Here is a 14,203-nt window from a genome sequence, read left to right as displayed (position 1 = left end):
AAAGTTTAGGGTGAAGATGACAACTATTTGACTGCCATACAGTCTTGTTTGCCTGTAAATTAGTTCTTGCAAACCTCTGCCCTTTTCGAAAGATCATTTCCATGTACTGAGAGAAGTGTTAACGTGCAACAGAGTAGTATCTACTTTGTAGGGCGGCAAAATATAGCATCTTGTTAAAACACACAGTCCATTGCTTTCATCTTCATTCATGCCCCAAATACCAAAGAGTATACTTTCTACTAAGCTATGGCTATGCATTTAAACAAACAATATTTTAAAGATCGAAATATAAAATAATAAATGTAAAACAAAGTATGTATATATATATATATATATATGTCATTTTTGACAATTTTTTTCATGTAATGCTCTTTATTAAAAAACAAAATTAATAATCTTGCAATTTTCACACTGGCTACTGGGGCTGTCCTTCTAAAGCCGTTTTCTTAATATCAGAGGTAGGGTTATAATGACTGATAGCACCTCTGTACACAGCTGTTAACACAGGATCTAGGAATCACAAAAGGTGATGTCACAGCTGGCCGTGATGTCACAGCTGACCCTGCAGCCCCTGAATTCCTAAGAATTTGTGCACACGCTCATTAGATGCTTCAATACAAAATAAAGTGTCAAAGTCTGTTCATTGCAGCAAACGCACATGTGCATTTCCTTAAAAAAAACAGAATGTTTGAGTTGATAAAGACCCAGCGGCCAGTGTACAAATTCTAAAATGTCTAATTTTTATTTGTAATAACGATTGTATTATGCTAATATATCTATTCTCAAAACATTCCAATAAAACCCCACAAAACCTGTTTTCAACAAAAGTTAATTTAGTGAAGAAACATTCCCATTCAAATTGATCTTATTTCTTTCTTTATGCTGTACGGCTCTACCACGACGGCTCCAGTGGCGCAATCGGTCAGCGCGCGGTACTTATAAAGCAGTAACTGTTGAGCAATGCCGAGGTTGTGAGTTCAACCCTCACCTGGAGCATTTGTTTCTTGCCTTCCTTTAGTATTTTTTACTACTGAAGTAGTTGGGCAAAGTGTCTTGAACCCGTCGACGATCTAGTCCCATGATTAAGAGAGAAATTCCAAAGAGCTCTTTGTTTTTTGCGGTATTTTTTTTTTAAAAATTGCCGCAGGTTCGAAAAGTCTTGTAAGTCCCACCATAATCTAGTACCGTGATTGAAAGGGAAATGTGGAAGATATATTTCGTTTTTAAGGCTTCTGGCTGTCCAATATACTTTCCTTCATCGGCATTAATAATGTACACTGGCTAAGAGATAAAAACCACCCTCCAAAGGTAGCCCTTGCTCTCATCTAAAATAAAGATGCATGTGCTTATGGATCTTTTCAAGTTGGAGTTCAAACTTACAAGATCATTCTTGAGAACTCAATCAAAAATGATCGCTTCACTGTTAGGGAACAGCAATGCGCAATGTCAACACTTGCTCGTGCTGCCCCGGTGGCCTAATGGATAAGGCACTGGCCTCCTAAGCCAGGGATTGTGGGTTCGAGTCCCATCCGGGGTGCTTGTTGAGCTCCATTTTCAACAACACCTCATGGAAAGTTTAGGGTGAAGATGACAACTATTTGACTGCCATACAGTCTTGTTTGCCTGTAAATTAGTTCTTGCAAACCTCTGCCCTTTTCGAAAGATCATTTCCATGTACTGAGAGAAGTGTTAACGTGCAACAGAGTAGTATCTACTTTGTAGGGCGGCAAAATATAGCATCTTGTTAAAACACACAGTCCATTGCTTTCATCTTCATTCATGCCCCAAATACCAAAGAGTATACTTTCTACTAAGCTATGGCTATGCATTTAAACAAACAATATTTTAAAGATCAAAATATAAAATAATAAATGTAAAACAAAGTATGTATATATATATATATATATATGTCATTTTTGACAATTTTTTTCATGTAATGCTCTTTATTAAAAAACAAAATTAATAATCTTGCAATTTTCACACTGGCTACTGGGGCTGTCCTTCTAAAGCCGTTTTCTTAATATCAGAGGTAGGGTTATAATGACTGATAGCACCTCTGTACACAGCTGTTAACACAGGATCTAGGAATCACAAAAGGTGATGTCACAGCTGGCCGTGATGTCACAGCTGACCCTGCAGCCCCTGAATTCCTAAGAATTTGTGCACACGCTCATTAGATGCTTCAATACAAAATAAAGTGTCAAAGTCTGTTCATTGCAGCAAACGCACATGTGCATTTCCTTAAAAAAAACAGAATGTTTGAGTTGATAAAGACCCAGCGGCCAGTGTACAAATTCTAAAATGTCTAATTTTTATTTGTAATAACGATTGTATTATGCTAATATATCTATTCTCAAAACATTCCAATAAAACCCCACAAAACCTGTTTTCAACAAAAGTTAATTTAGTGAAGAAACATTCCCATTCAAATTGATCTTATTTCTTTCTTTATGCTGTACGGCTCTACCACGACGGCTCCAGTGGCGCAATCGGTCAGCGCGCGGTACTTATAAAGCAGTAACTGTTGAGCAATGCCGAGGTTGTGAGTTCAACCCTCACCTGGAGCATTTGTTTCTTGCCTTCCTTTAGTATTTTTTACTACTGAAGTAGTTGGGCAAAGTGTCTTGAACCCGTCGACGATCTAGTCCCATGATTAAGAGAGAAATTCCAAAGAGCTCTTTGTTTTTTGCGGTATTTTTTTTTTAAAAATTGCCGCAGGTTCGAAAAGTCTTGTAAGTCCCACCATAATCTAGTACCGTGATTGAAAGGGAAATGTGGAAGATATATTTCGTTTTTAAGGCTTCTGGCTGTCCAATATACTTTCCTTCATCGGCATTAATAATGTACACTGGCTAAGAGATAAAAACCACCCTCCAAAGGTAGCCCTTGCTCTCATCTAAAATAAAGATGCATGTGCTTATGGATCTTTTCAAGTTGGAGTTCAAACTTACAAGATCATTCTTGAGAACTCAATCAAAAATGATCGCTTCACTGTTAGGGAACAGCAATGCGCAATGTCAACACTTGCTCGTGCTGCCCCGGTGGCCTAATGGATAAGGCACTGGCCTCCTAAGCCAGGGATTGTGGGTTCGAGTCCCATCCGGGGTGCTTGTTGAGCTCCATTTTCAACAACACCTCATGGAAAGTTTAGGGTGAAGATGACAACTATTTGACTGCCATACAGTCTTGTTTGCCTGTAAATTAGTTCTTGCAAACCTCTGCCCTTTTCGAAAGATCATTTCCATGTACTGAGAGAAGTGTTAACGTGCAACAGAGTAGTATCTACTTTGTAGGGCGGCAAAATATAGCATCTTGTTAAAACACACAGTCCATTGCTTTCATCTTCATTCATGCCCCAAATACCAAAGAGTATACTTTCTACTAAGCTATGGCTATGCATTTAAACAAACAATATTTTAAAGATCAAAATATAAAATAATAAATGTAAAACAAAGTATGTATATATATATATATATATATGTCATTTTTGACAATTTTTTTCATGTAATGCTCTTTATTAAAAAACAAAATTAATAATCTTGCAATTTTCACACTGGCTACTGGGGCTGTCCTTCTAAAGCCGTTTTCTTAATATCAGAGGTAGGGTTATAATGACTGATAGCACCTCTGTACACAGCTGTTAACACAGGATCTAGGAATCACAAAAGGTGATGTCACAGCTGGCCGTGATGTCACAGCTGACCCTGCAGCCCCTGAATTCCTAAGAATTTGTGCACACGCTCATTAGATGCTTCAATACAAAATAAAGTGTCAAAGTCTGTTCATTGCAGCAAACGCACATGTGCATTTCCTTAAAAAAAACAGAATGTTTGAGTTGATAAAGACCCAGCGGCCAGTGTACAAATTCTAAAATGTCTAATTTTTATTTGTAATAACGATTGTATTATGCTAATATATCTATTCTCAAAACATTCCAATAAAACCCCACAAAACCTGTTTTCAACAAAAGTTAATTTAGTGAAGAAACATTCCCATTCAAATTGATCTTATTTCTTTCTTTATGCTGTACGGCTCTACCACGACGGCTCCAGTGGCGCAATCGGTCAGCGCGCGGTACTTATAAAGCAGTAACTGTTGAGCAATGCCGAGGTTGTGAGTTCAACCCTCACCTGGAGCATTTGTTTCTTGCCTTCCTTTAGTATTTTTTACTACTGAAGTAGTTGGGCAAAGTGTCTTGAACCCGTCGACGATCTAGTCCCATGATTAAGAGAGAAATTCCAAAGAGCTCTTTGTTTTTTGCGGTATTTTTTTTTTAAAAATTGCCGCAGGTTCGAAAAGTCTTGTAAGTCCCACCATAATCTAGTACCGTGATTGAAAGGGAAATGTGGAAGATATATTTCGTTTTTAAGGCTTCTGGCTGTCCAATATACTTTCCTTCATCGGCATTAATAATGTACACTGGCTAAGAGATAAAAACCACCCTCCAAAGGTAGCCCTTGCTCTCATCTAAAATAAAGATGCATGTGCTTATGGATCTTTTCAAGTTGGAGTTCAAACTTACAAGATCATTCTTGAGAACTCAATCAAAAATGATCGCTTCACTGTTAGGGAACAGCAATGCGCAATGTCAACACTTGCTCGTGCTGCCCCGGTGGCCTAATGGATAAGGCACTGGCCTCCTAAGCCAGGGATTGTGGGTTCGAGTCCCATCCGGGGTGCTTGTTGAGCTCCATTTTCAACAACACCTCATGGAAAGTTTAGGGTGAAGATGACAACTATTTGACTGCCATACAGTCTTGTTTGCCTGTAAATTAGTTCTTGCAAACCTCTGCCCTTTTCGAAAGATCATTTCCATGTACTGAGAGAAGTGTTAACGTGCAACAGAGTAGTATCTACTTTGTAGGGCGGCAAAATATAGCATCTTGTTAAAACACACAGTCCATTGCTTTCATCTTCATTCATGCCCCAAATACCAAAGAGTATACTTTCTACTAAGCTATGGCTATGCATTTAAACAAACAATATTTTAAAGATCAAAATATAAAATAATAAATGTAAAACAAAGTATGTATATATATATATATATATATGTCATTTTTGACAATTTTTTTCATGTAATGCTCTTTATTAAAAAACAAAATTAATAATCTTGCAATTTTCACACTGGCTACTGGGGCTGTCCTTCTAAAGCCGTTTTCTTAATATCAGAGGTAGGGTTATAATGACTGATAGCACCTCTGTACACAGCTGTTAACACAGGATCTAGGAATCACAAAAGGTGATGTCACAGCTGGCCGTGATGTCACAGCTGACCCTGCAGCCCCTGAATTCCTAAGAATTTGTGCACACGCTCATTAGATGCTTCAATACAAAATAAAGTGTCAAAGTCTGTTCATTGCAGCAAACGCACATGTGCATTTCCTTAAAAAAAACAGAATGTTTGAGTTGATAAAGACCCAGCGGCCAGTGTACAAATTCTAAAATGTCTAATTTTTATTTGTAATAACGATTGTATTATGCTAATATATCTATTCTCAAAACATTCCAATAAAACCCCACAAAACCTGTTTTCAACAAAAGTTAATTTAGTGAAGAAACATTCCCATTCAAATTGATCTTATTTCTTTCTTTATGCTGTACGGCTCTACCACGACGGCTCCAGTGGCGCAATCGGTCAGCGCGCGGTACTTATAAAGCAGTAACTGTTGAGCAATGCCGAGGTTGTGAGTTCAACCCTCACCTGGAGCATTTGTTTCTTGCCTTCCTTTAGTATTTTTTACTACTGAAGTAGTTGGGCAAAGTGTCTTGAACCCGTCGACGATCTAGTCCCATGATTAAGAGAGAAATTCCAAAGAGCTCTTTGTTTTTTGCGGTATTTTTTTTTTAAAAATTGCCGCAGGTTCGAAAAGTCTTGTAAGTCCCACCATAATCTAGTACCGTGATTGAAAGGGAAATGTGGAAGATATATTTCGTTTTTAAGGCTTCTGGCTGTCCAATATACTTTCCTTCATCGGCATTAATAATGTACACTGGCTAAGAGATAAAAACCACCCTCCAAAGGTAGCCCTTGCTCTCATCTAAAATAAAGATGCATGTGCTTATGGATCTTTTCAAGTTGGAGTTCAAACTTACAAGATCATTCTTGAGAACTCAATCAAAAATGATCGCTTCACTGTTAGGGAACAGCAATGCGCAATGTCAACACTTGCTCGTGCTGCCCCGGTGGCCTAATGGATAAGGCACTGGCCTCCTAAGCCAGGGATTGTGGGTTCGAGTCCCATCCGGGGTGCTTGTTGAGCTCCATTTTCAACAACACCTCATGGAAAGTTTAGGGTGAAGATGACAACTATTTGACTGCCATACAGTCTTGTTTGCCTGTAAATTAGTTCTTGCAAACCTCTGCCCTTTTCGAAAGATCATTTCCATGTACTGAGAGAAGTGTTAACGTGCAACAGAGTAGTATCTACTTTGTAGGGCGGCAAAATATAGCATCTTGTTAAAACACACAGTCCATTGCTTTCATCTTCATTCATGCCCCAAATACCAAAGAGTATACTTTCTACTAAGCTATGGCTATGCATTTAAACAAACAATATTTTAAAGATCAAAATATAAAATAATAAATGTAAAACAAAGTATGTATATATATATATATATATATATATATATGTCATTTTTGACAATTTTTTTCATGTAATGCTCTTTATTAAAAAACAAAATTAATAATCTTGCAATTTTCACACTGGCTACTGGGGCTGTCCTTCTAAAGCCGTTTTCTTAATATCAGAGGTAGGGTTATAATGACTGATAGCACCTCTGTACACAGCTGTTAACACAGGATCTAGGAATCACAAAAGGTGATGTCACAGCTGGCCGTGATGTCACAGCTGACCCTGCAGCCCCTGAATTCCTAAGAATTTGTGCACACGCTCATTAGATGCTTCAATACAAAATAAAGTGTCAAAGTCTGTTCATTGCAGCAAACGCACATGTGCATTTCCTTAAAAAAAACAGAATGTTTGAGTTGATAAAGACCCAGCGGCCAGTGTACAAATTCTAAAATGTCTAATTTTTATTTGTAATAACGATTGTATTATGCTAATATATCTATTCTCAAAACATTCCAATAAAACCCCACAAAACCTGTTTTCAACAAAAGTTAATTTAGTGAAGAAACATTCCCATTCAAATTGATCTTATTTCTTTCTTTATGCTGTACGGCTCTACCACGACGGCTCCAGTGGCGCAATCGGTCAGCGCGCGGTACTTATAAAGCAGTAACTGTTGAGCAATGCCGAGGTTGTGAGTTCAACCCTCACCTGGAGCATTTGTTTCTTGCCTTCCTTTAGTATTTTTTACTACTGAAGTAGTTGGGCAAAGTGTCTTGAACCCGTCGACGATCTAGTCCCATGATTAAGAGAGAAATTCCAAAGAGCTCTTTGTTTTTTGCGGTATTTTTTTTTTAAAAATTGCCGCAGGTTCGAAAAGTCTTGTAAGTCCCACCATAATCTAGTACCGTGATTGAAAGGGAAATGTGGAAGATATATTTCGTTTTTAAGGCTTCTGGCTGTCCAATATACTTTCCTTCATCGGCATTAATAATGTACACTGGCTAAGAGATAAAAACCACCCTCCAAAGGTAGCCCTTGCTCTCATCTAAAATAAAGATGCATGTGCTTATGGATCTTTTCAAGTTGGAGTTCAAACTTACAAGATCATTCTTGAGAACTCAATCAAAAATGATCGCTTCACTGTTAGGGAACAGCAATGCGCAATGTCAACACTTGCTCGTGCTGCCCCGGTGGCCTAATGGATAAGGCACTGGCCTCCTAAGCCAGGGATTGTGGGTTCGAGTCCCATCCGGGGTGCTTGTTGAGCTCCATTTTCAACAACACCTCATGGAAAGTTTAGGGTGAAGATGACAACTATTTGACTGCCATACAGTCTTGTTTGCCTGTAAATTAGTTCTTGCAAACCTCTGCCCTTTTCGAAAGATCATTTCCATGTACTGAGAGAAGTGTTAACGTGCAACAGAGTAGTATCTACTTTGTAGGGCGGCAAAATATAGCATCTTGTTAAAACACACAGTCCATTGCTTTCATCTTCATTCATGCCCCAAATACCAAAGAGTATACTTTCTACTAAGCTATGGCTATGCATTTAAACAAACAATATTTTAAAGATCAAAATATAAAATAATAAATGTAAAACAAAGTATGTATATATATATATATATATATATATATGTCATTTTTGACAATTTTTTTCATGTAATGCTCTTTATTAAAAAACAAAATTAATAATCTTGCAATTTTCACACTGGCTACTGGGGCTGTCCTTCTAAAGCCGTTTTCTTAATATCAGAGGTAGGGTTATAATGACTGATAGCACCTCTGTACACAGCTGTTAACACAGGATCTAGGAATCACAAAAGGTGATGTCACAGCTGGCCGTGATGTCACAGCTGACCCTGCAGCCCCTGAATTCCTAAGAATTTGTGCACACGCTCATTAGATGCTTCAATACAAAATAAAGTGTCAAAGTCTGTTCATTGCAGCAAACGCACATGTGCATTTCCTTAAAAAAAACAGAATGTTTGAGTTGATAAAGACCCAGCGGCCAGTGTACAAATTCTAAAATGTCTAATTTTTATTTGTAATAACGATTGTATTATGCTAATATATCTATTCTCAAAACATTCCAATAAAACCCCACAAAACCTGTTTTCAACAAAAGTTAATTTAGTGAAGAAACATTCCCATTCAAATTGATCTTATTTCTTTCTTTATGCTGTACGGCTCTACCACGACGGCTCCAGTGGCGCAATCGGTCAGCGCGCGGTACTTATAAAGCAGTAACTGTTGAGCAATGCCGAGGTTGTGAGTTCAACCCTCACCTGGAGCATTTGTTTCTTGCCTTCCTTTAGTATTTTTTACTACTGAAGTAGTTGGGCAAAGTGTCTTGAACCCGTCGACGATCTAGTCCCATGATTAAGAGAGAAATTCCAAAGAGCTCTTTGTTTTTTGCGGTATTTTTTTTTTAAAAATTGCCGCAGGTTCGAAAAGTCTTGTAAGTCCCACCATAATCTAGTACCGTGATTGAAAGGGAAATGTGGAAGATATATTTCGTTTTTAAGGCTTCTGGCTGTCCAATATACTTTCCTTCATCGGCATTAATAATGTACACTGGCTAAGAGATAAAAACCACCCTCCAAAGGTAGCCCTTGCTCTCATCTAAAATAAAGATGCATGTGCTTATGGATCTTTTCAAGTTGGAGTTCAAACTTACAAGATCATTCTTGAGAACTCAATCAAAAATGATCGCTTCACTGTTAGGGAACAGCAATGCGCAATGTCAACACTTGCTCGTGCTGCCCCGGTGGCCTAATGGATAAGGCACTGGCCTCCTAAGCCAGGGATTGTGGGTTCGAGTCCCATCCGGGGTGCTTGTTGAGCTCCATTTTCAACAACACCTCATGGAAAGTTTAGGGTGAAGATGACAACTATTTGACTGCCATACAGTCTTGTTTGCCTGTAAATTAGTTCTTGCAAACCTCTGCCCTTTTCGAAAGATCATTTCCATGTACTGAGAGAAGTGTTAACGTGCAACAGAGTAGTATCTACTTTGTAGGGCGGCAAAATATAGCATCTTGTTAAAACACACAGTCCATTGCTTTCATCTTCATTCATGCCCCAAATACCAAAGAGTATACTTTCTACTAAGCTATGGCTATGCATTTAAACAAACAATATTTTAAAGATCAAAATATAAAATAATAAATGTAAAACAAAGTATGTATATATATATATATATATATATATGTCATTTTTGACAATTTTTTTCATGTAATGCTCTTTATTAAAAAACAAAATTAATAATCTTGCAATTTTCACACTGGCTACTGGGGCTGTCCTTCTAAAGCCGTTTTCTTAATATCAGAGGTAGGGTTATAATGACTGATAGCACCCCTGTACACAGCTGTTAACACAGGATCTAGGAATCACAAAAGGTGATGTCACAGCTGGCCGTGATGTCACAGCTGACCCTGCAGCCCCTGAATTCCTAAGAATTTGTGCACACGCTCATTAGATGCTTCAATACAAAATAAAGTGTCAAAGTCTGTTCATTGCAGCAAACGCACATGTGCATTTCCTTAAAAAAAACAGAATGTTTGAGTTGATAAAGACCCAGCGGCCAGTGTACAAATTCTAAAATGTCTAATTTTTATTTGTAATAACGATTGTATTATGCTAATATATCTATTCTCAAAACATTCCAATAAAACCCCACAAAACCTGTTTTCAACAAAAGTTAATTTAGTGAAGAAACATTCCCATTCAAATTGATCTTATTTCTTTCTTTATGCTGTACGGCTCTACCACGACGGCTCCAGTGGCGCAATCGGTCAGCGCGCGGTACTTATAAAGCAGTAACTGTTGAGCAATGCCGAGGTTGTGAGTTCAACCCTCACCTGGAGCATTTGTTTCTTGCCTTCCTTTAGTATTTTTTACTACTGAAGTAGTTGGGCAAAGTGTCTTGAACCCGTCGACGATCTAGTCCCATGATTAAGAGAGAAATTCCAAAGAGCTCTTTGTTTTTTGCGGTATTTTTTTTTTAAAAATTGCCGCAGGTTCGAAAAGTCTTGTAAGTCCCACCATAATCTAGTACCGTGATTGAAAGGGAAATGTGGAAGATATATTTCGTTTTTAAGGCTTCTGGCTGTCCAATATACTTTCCTTCATCGGCATTAATAATGTACACTGGCTAAGAGATAAAAACCACCCTCCAAAGGTAGCCCTTGCTCTCATCTAAAATAAAGATGCATGTGCTTATGGATCTTTTCAAGTTGGAGTTCAAACTTACAAGATCATTCTTGAGAACTCAATCAAAAATGATCGCTTCACTGTTAGGGAACAGCAATGCGCAATGTCAACACTTGCTCGTGCTGCCCCGGTGGCCTAATGGATAAGGCACTGGCCTCCTAAGCCAGGGATTGTGGGTTCGAGTCCCATCCGGGGTGCTTGTTGAGCTCCATTTTCAACAACACCTCATGGAAAGTTTAGGGTGAAGATGACAACTATTTGACTGCCATACAGTCTTGTTTGCCTGTAAATTAGTTCTTGCAAACCTCTGCCCTTTTCGAAAGATCATTTCCATGTACTGAGAGAAGTGTTAACGTGCAACAGAGTAGTATCTACTTTGTAGGGCGGCAAAATATAGCATCTTGTTAAAACACACAGTCCATTGCTTTCATCTTCATTCATGCCCCAAATACCAAAGAGTATACTTTCTACTAAGCTATGGCTATGCATTTAAACAAACAATATTTTAAAGATCAAAATATAAAATAATAAATGTAAAACAAAGTATGTATATATATATATATATATATGTCATTTTTGACAATTTTTTTCATGTAATGCTCTTTATTAAAAAACAAAATTAATAATCTTGCAATTTTCACACTGGCTACTGGGGCTGTCCTTCTAAAGCCGTTTTCTTAATATCAGAGGTAGGGTTATAATGACTGATAGCACCTCTGTACACAGCTGTTAACACAGGATCTAGGAATCACAAAAGGTGATGTCACAGCTGGCCGTGATGTCACAGCTGACCCTGCAGCCCCTGAATTCCTAAGAATTTGTGCACACGCTCATTAGATGCTTCAATACAAAATAAAGTGTCAAAGTCTGTTCATTGCAGCAAACGCACATGTGCATTTCCTTAAAAAAAACAGAATGTTTGAGTTGATAAAGACCCAGCGGCCAGTGTACAAATTCTAAAATGTCTAATTTTTATTTGTAATAACGATTGTATTATGCTAATATATCTATTCTCAAAACATTCCAATAAAACCCCACAAAACCTGTTTTCAACAAAAGTTAATTTAGTGAAGAAACATTCCCATTCAAATTGATCTTATTTCTTTCTTTATGCTGTACGGCTCTACCACGACGGCTCCAGTGGCGCAATCGGTCAGCGCGCGGTACTTATAAAGCAGTAACTGTTGAGCAATGCCGAGGTTGTGAGTTCAACCCTCACCTGGAGCATTTGTTTCTTGCCTTCCTTTAGTATTTTTTACTACTGAAGTAGTTGGGCAAAGTGTCTTGAACCCGTCGACGATCTAGTCCCATGATTAAGAGAGAAATTCCAAAGAGCTCTTTGTTTTTTGCGGTATTTTTTTTTAAAAAATTGCCGCAGGTTCGAAAAGTCTTGTAAGTCCCACCATAATCTAGTACCGTGATTGAAAGGGAAATGTGGAAGATATATTTCGTTTTTAAGGCTTCTGGCTGTCCAATATACTTTCCTTCATCGGCATTAATAATGTACACTGGCTAAGAGATAAAAACCACCCTCCAAAGGTAGCCCTTGCTCTCATCTAAAATAAAGATGCATGTGCTTATGGATCTTTTCAAGTTGGAGTTCAAACTTACAAGATCATTCTTGAGAACTCAATCAAAAATGATCGCTTCACTGTTAGGGAACAGCAATGCGCAATGTCAACACTTGCTCGTGCTGCCCCGGTGGCCTAATGGATAAGGCACTGGCCTCCTAAGCCAGGGATTGTGGGTTCGAGTCCCATCCGGGGTGCTTGTTGAGCTCCATTTTCAACAACACCTCATGGAAAGTTTAGGGTGAAGATGACAACTATTTGACTGCCATACAGTCTTGTTTGCCTGTAAATTAGTTCTTGCAAACCTCTGCCCTTTTCGAAAGATCATTTCCATGTACTGAGAGAAGTGTTAACGTGCAACAGAGTAGTATCTACTTTGTAGGGCGGCAAAATATAGCATCTTGTTAAAACACACAGTCCATTGCTTTCATCTTCATTCATGCCCCAAATACCAAAGAGTATACTTTCTACTAAGCTATGGCTATGCATTTAAACAAACAATATTTTAAAGATCAAAATATAAAATAATAAATGTAAAACAAAGTATGTATATATATATATATATATATGTCATTTTTGACAATTTTTTTCATGTAATGCTCTTTATTAAAAAACAAAATTAATAATCTTGCAATTTTCACACTGGCTACTGGGGCTGTCCTTCTAAAGCCGTTTTCTTAATATCAGAGGTAGGGTTATAATGACTGATAGCACCTCTGTACACAGCTGTTAACACAGGATCTAGGAATCACAAAAGGTGATGTCACAGCTGGCCGTGATGTCACAGCTGACCCTGCAGCCCCTGAATTCCTAAGAATTTGTGCACACGCTCATTAGATGCTTCAATACAAAATAAAGTGTCAAAGTCTGTTCATTGCAGCAAACGCACATGTGCATTTCCTTAAAAAAAACAGAATGTTTGAGTTGATAAAGACCCAGCGGCCAGTGTACAAATTCTAAAATGTCTAATTTTTATTTGTAATAACGATTGTATTATGCTAATATATCTATTCTCAAAACATTCCAATAAAACCCCACAAAACCTGTTTTCAACAAAAGTTAATTTAGTGAAGAAACATTCCCATTCAAATTGATCTTATTTCTTTCTTTATGCTGTACGGCTCTACCACGACGGCTCCAGTGGCGCAATCGGTCAGCGCGCGGTACTTATAAAGCAGTAACTGTTGAGCAATGCTGAGGTTGTGAGTTCAACCCTCACCTGGAGCATTTGTTTCTTGCCTTCCTTTAGTATTTTTTACTACTGAAGTAGTTGGGCAAAGTGTCTTGAACCCGTCGACGATCTAGTCCCATGATTAAGAGAGAAATTCCAAAGAGCTCTTTGTTTTTTGCGGTATTTTTTTTTTAAAAATTGCCGCAGGTTCGAAAAGTCTTGTAAGTCCCACCATAATCTAGTACCGTGATTGAAAGGGAAATGTGGAAGATATATTTCGTTTTTAAGGCTTCTGGCTGTCCAATATACTTTCCTTCATCGGCATTAATAATGTACACTGGCTAAGAGATAAAAACCACCCTCCAAAGGTAGCCCTTGCTCTCATCTAAAATAAAGATGCATGTGCTTATGGATCTTTTCAAGTTGGAGTTCAAACTTACAAGATCATTCTTGAGAACTCAATCAAAAATGATCGCTTCACTGTTAGGGAACAGCAATGCGCAATGTCAACACTTGCTCGTGCTGCCCCGGTGGCCTAATGGATAAGGCACTGGCCTCCTAAGCCAGGGATTGTGGGTTCGAGTCCCATCCGGGGTGCTTGTTGAGCTCCATTTTCAACAACACCTCATGGAAAGTTTAGGGTGAAGATGACAACTATTTGACTGCCATACAGTCTT

At 38.1% G+C, this 14,203-nt stretch overlaps 18 non-coding genes across 18 annotated transcripts; all 18 read left to right on the top strand.

The window, feature by feature from the left end:
- Nucleotides 1–903: 903 nt before the first annotated feature.
- Nucleotides 904–996, top strand: TRNAI-UAU (transfer RNA isoleucine (anticodon UAU)). Its single transcript is given in 2 exon segments — nucleotides 904–941; nucleotides 961–996. It is a non-coding gene; the product is annotated as a tRNA-Ile (tRNA).
- A 468-nt stretch (nucleotides 997–1,464) lies between these two features.
- TRNAR-CCU (transfer RNA arginine (anticodon CCU)) lies at nucleotides 1,465–1,537 on the top strand. The gene has a single exon. It is a non-coding gene; the product is annotated as a tRNA-Arg (tRNA).
- Nucleotides 1,538–2,474: 937 nt separating this feature from the next.
- On the top strand, nucleotides 2,475–2,567 carry TRNAI-UAU (transfer RNA isoleucine (anticodon UAU)). The gene is given in 2 exon segments: nucleotides 2,475–2,512; nucleotides 2,532–2,567. It is a non-coding gene; the product is annotated as a tRNA-Ile (tRNA).
- Nucleotides 2,568–3,035: 468 nt separating this feature from the next.
- On the top strand, nucleotides 3,036–3,108 carry TRNAR-CCU (transfer RNA arginine (anticodon CCU)). The gene has a single exon. It is a non-coding gene; the product is annotated as a tRNA-Arg (tRNA).
- A 937-nt stretch (nucleotides 3,109–4,045) lies between these two features.
- Nucleotides 4,046–4,138, top strand: TRNAI-UAU (transfer RNA isoleucine (anticodon UAU)). Its single transcript is given in 2 exon segments — nucleotides 4,046–4,083; nucleotides 4,103–4,138. It is a non-coding gene; the product is annotated as a tRNA-Ile (tRNA).
- A 468-nt stretch (nucleotides 4,139–4,606) lies between these two features.
- Nucleotides 4,607–4,679, top strand: TRNAR-CCU (transfer RNA arginine (anticodon CCU)). Its single transcript has one exon. It is a non-coding gene; the product is annotated as a tRNA-Arg (tRNA).
- Nucleotides 4,680–5,616: 937 nt separating this feature from the next.
- TRNAI-UAU (transfer RNA isoleucine (anticodon UAU)) lies at nucleotides 5,617–5,709 on the top strand. Its single transcript is given in 2 exon segments — nucleotides 5,617–5,654; nucleotides 5,674–5,709. It is a non-coding gene; the product is annotated as a tRNA-Ile (tRNA).
- A 468-nt stretch (nucleotides 5,710–6,177) lies between these two features.
- TRNAR-CCU (transfer RNA arginine (anticodon CCU)) lies at nucleotides 6,178–6,250 on the top strand. Its single transcript has one exon. It is a non-coding gene; the product is annotated as a tRNA-Arg (tRNA).
- Nucleotides 6,251–7,195: 945 nt separating this feature from the next.
- On the top strand, nucleotides 7,196–7,288 carry TRNAI-UAU (transfer RNA isoleucine (anticodon UAU)). The gene is given in 2 exon segments: nucleotides 7,196–7,233; nucleotides 7,253–7,288. It is a non-coding gene; the product is annotated as a tRNA-Ile (tRNA).
- Nucleotides 7,289–7,756: 468 nt separating this feature from the next.
- TRNAR-CCU (transfer RNA arginine (anticodon CCU)) lies at nucleotides 7,757–7,829 on the top strand. Its single transcript has one exon. It is a non-coding gene; the product is annotated as a tRNA-Arg (tRNA).
- A 943-nt stretch (nucleotides 7,830–8,772) lies between these two features.
- Nucleotides 8,773–8,865, top strand: TRNAI-UAU (transfer RNA isoleucine (anticodon UAU)). Its single transcript is given in 2 exon segments — nucleotides 8,773–8,810; nucleotides 8,830–8,865. It is a non-coding gene; the product is annotated as a tRNA-Ile (tRNA).
- Nucleotides 8,866–9,333: 468 nt separating this feature from the next.
- TRNAR-CCU (transfer RNA arginine (anticodon CCU)) lies at nucleotides 9,334–9,406 on the top strand. Its single transcript has one exon. It is a non-coding gene; the product is annotated as a tRNA-Arg (tRNA).
- Nucleotides 9,407–10,347: 941 nt separating this feature from the next.
- On the top strand, nucleotides 10,348–10,440 carry TRNAI-UAU (transfer RNA isoleucine (anticodon UAU)). The gene is given in 2 exon segments: nucleotides 10,348–10,385; nucleotides 10,405–10,440. It is a non-coding gene; the product is annotated as a tRNA-Ile (tRNA).
- Nucleotides 10,441–10,908: 468 nt separating this feature from the next.
- TRNAR-CCU (transfer RNA arginine (anticodon CCU)) lies at nucleotides 10,909–10,981 on the top strand. The gene has a single exon. It is a non-coding gene; the product is annotated as a tRNA-Arg (tRNA).
- Nucleotides 10,982–11,918: 937 nt separating this feature from the next.
- Nucleotides 11,919–12,011, top strand: TRNAI-UAU (transfer RNA isoleucine (anticodon UAU)). The gene is given in 2 exon segments: nucleotides 11,919–11,956; nucleotides 11,976–12,011. It is a non-coding gene; the product is annotated as a tRNA-Ile (tRNA).
- A 468-nt stretch (nucleotides 12,012–12,479) lies between these two features.
- TRNAR-CCU (transfer RNA arginine (anticodon CCU)) lies at nucleotides 12,480–12,552 on the top strand. Its single transcript has one exon. It is a non-coding gene; the product is annotated as a tRNA-Arg (tRNA).
- A 937-nt stretch (nucleotides 12,553–13,489) lies between these two features.
- Nucleotides 13,490–13,582, top strand: TRNAI-UAU (transfer RNA isoleucine (anticodon UAU)). The gene is given in 2 exon segments: nucleotides 13,490–13,527; nucleotides 13,547–13,582. It is a non-coding gene; the product is annotated as a tRNA-Ile (tRNA).
- Nucleotides 13,583–14,050: 468 nt separating this feature from the next.
- TRNAR-CCU (transfer RNA arginine (anticodon CCU)) lies at nucleotides 14,051–14,123 on the top strand. Its single transcript has one exon. It is a non-coding gene; the product is annotated as a tRNA-Arg (tRNA).
- The last annotated feature ends 80 nt before the right edge of the window (nucleotides 14,124–14,203 follow it).

This window comes from Phyllobates terribilis, unplaced genomic scaffold (genome assembly GCF_046119375.1).
Source record: "Phyllobates terribilis strain yellow unplaced genomic scaffold, ASM4611937v1 Scaffold_11__3_contigs__length_659146591, whole genome shotgun sequence".
NCBI classification, from domain to species: Eukaryota; Metazoa; Chordata; class Amphibia; order Anura; family Dendrobatidae; genus Phyllobates; species Phyllobates terribilis.
Note: the sequence above shows the minus strand (reverse complement) of the source record. Positions and strands in the feature narration are given on the sequence as shown.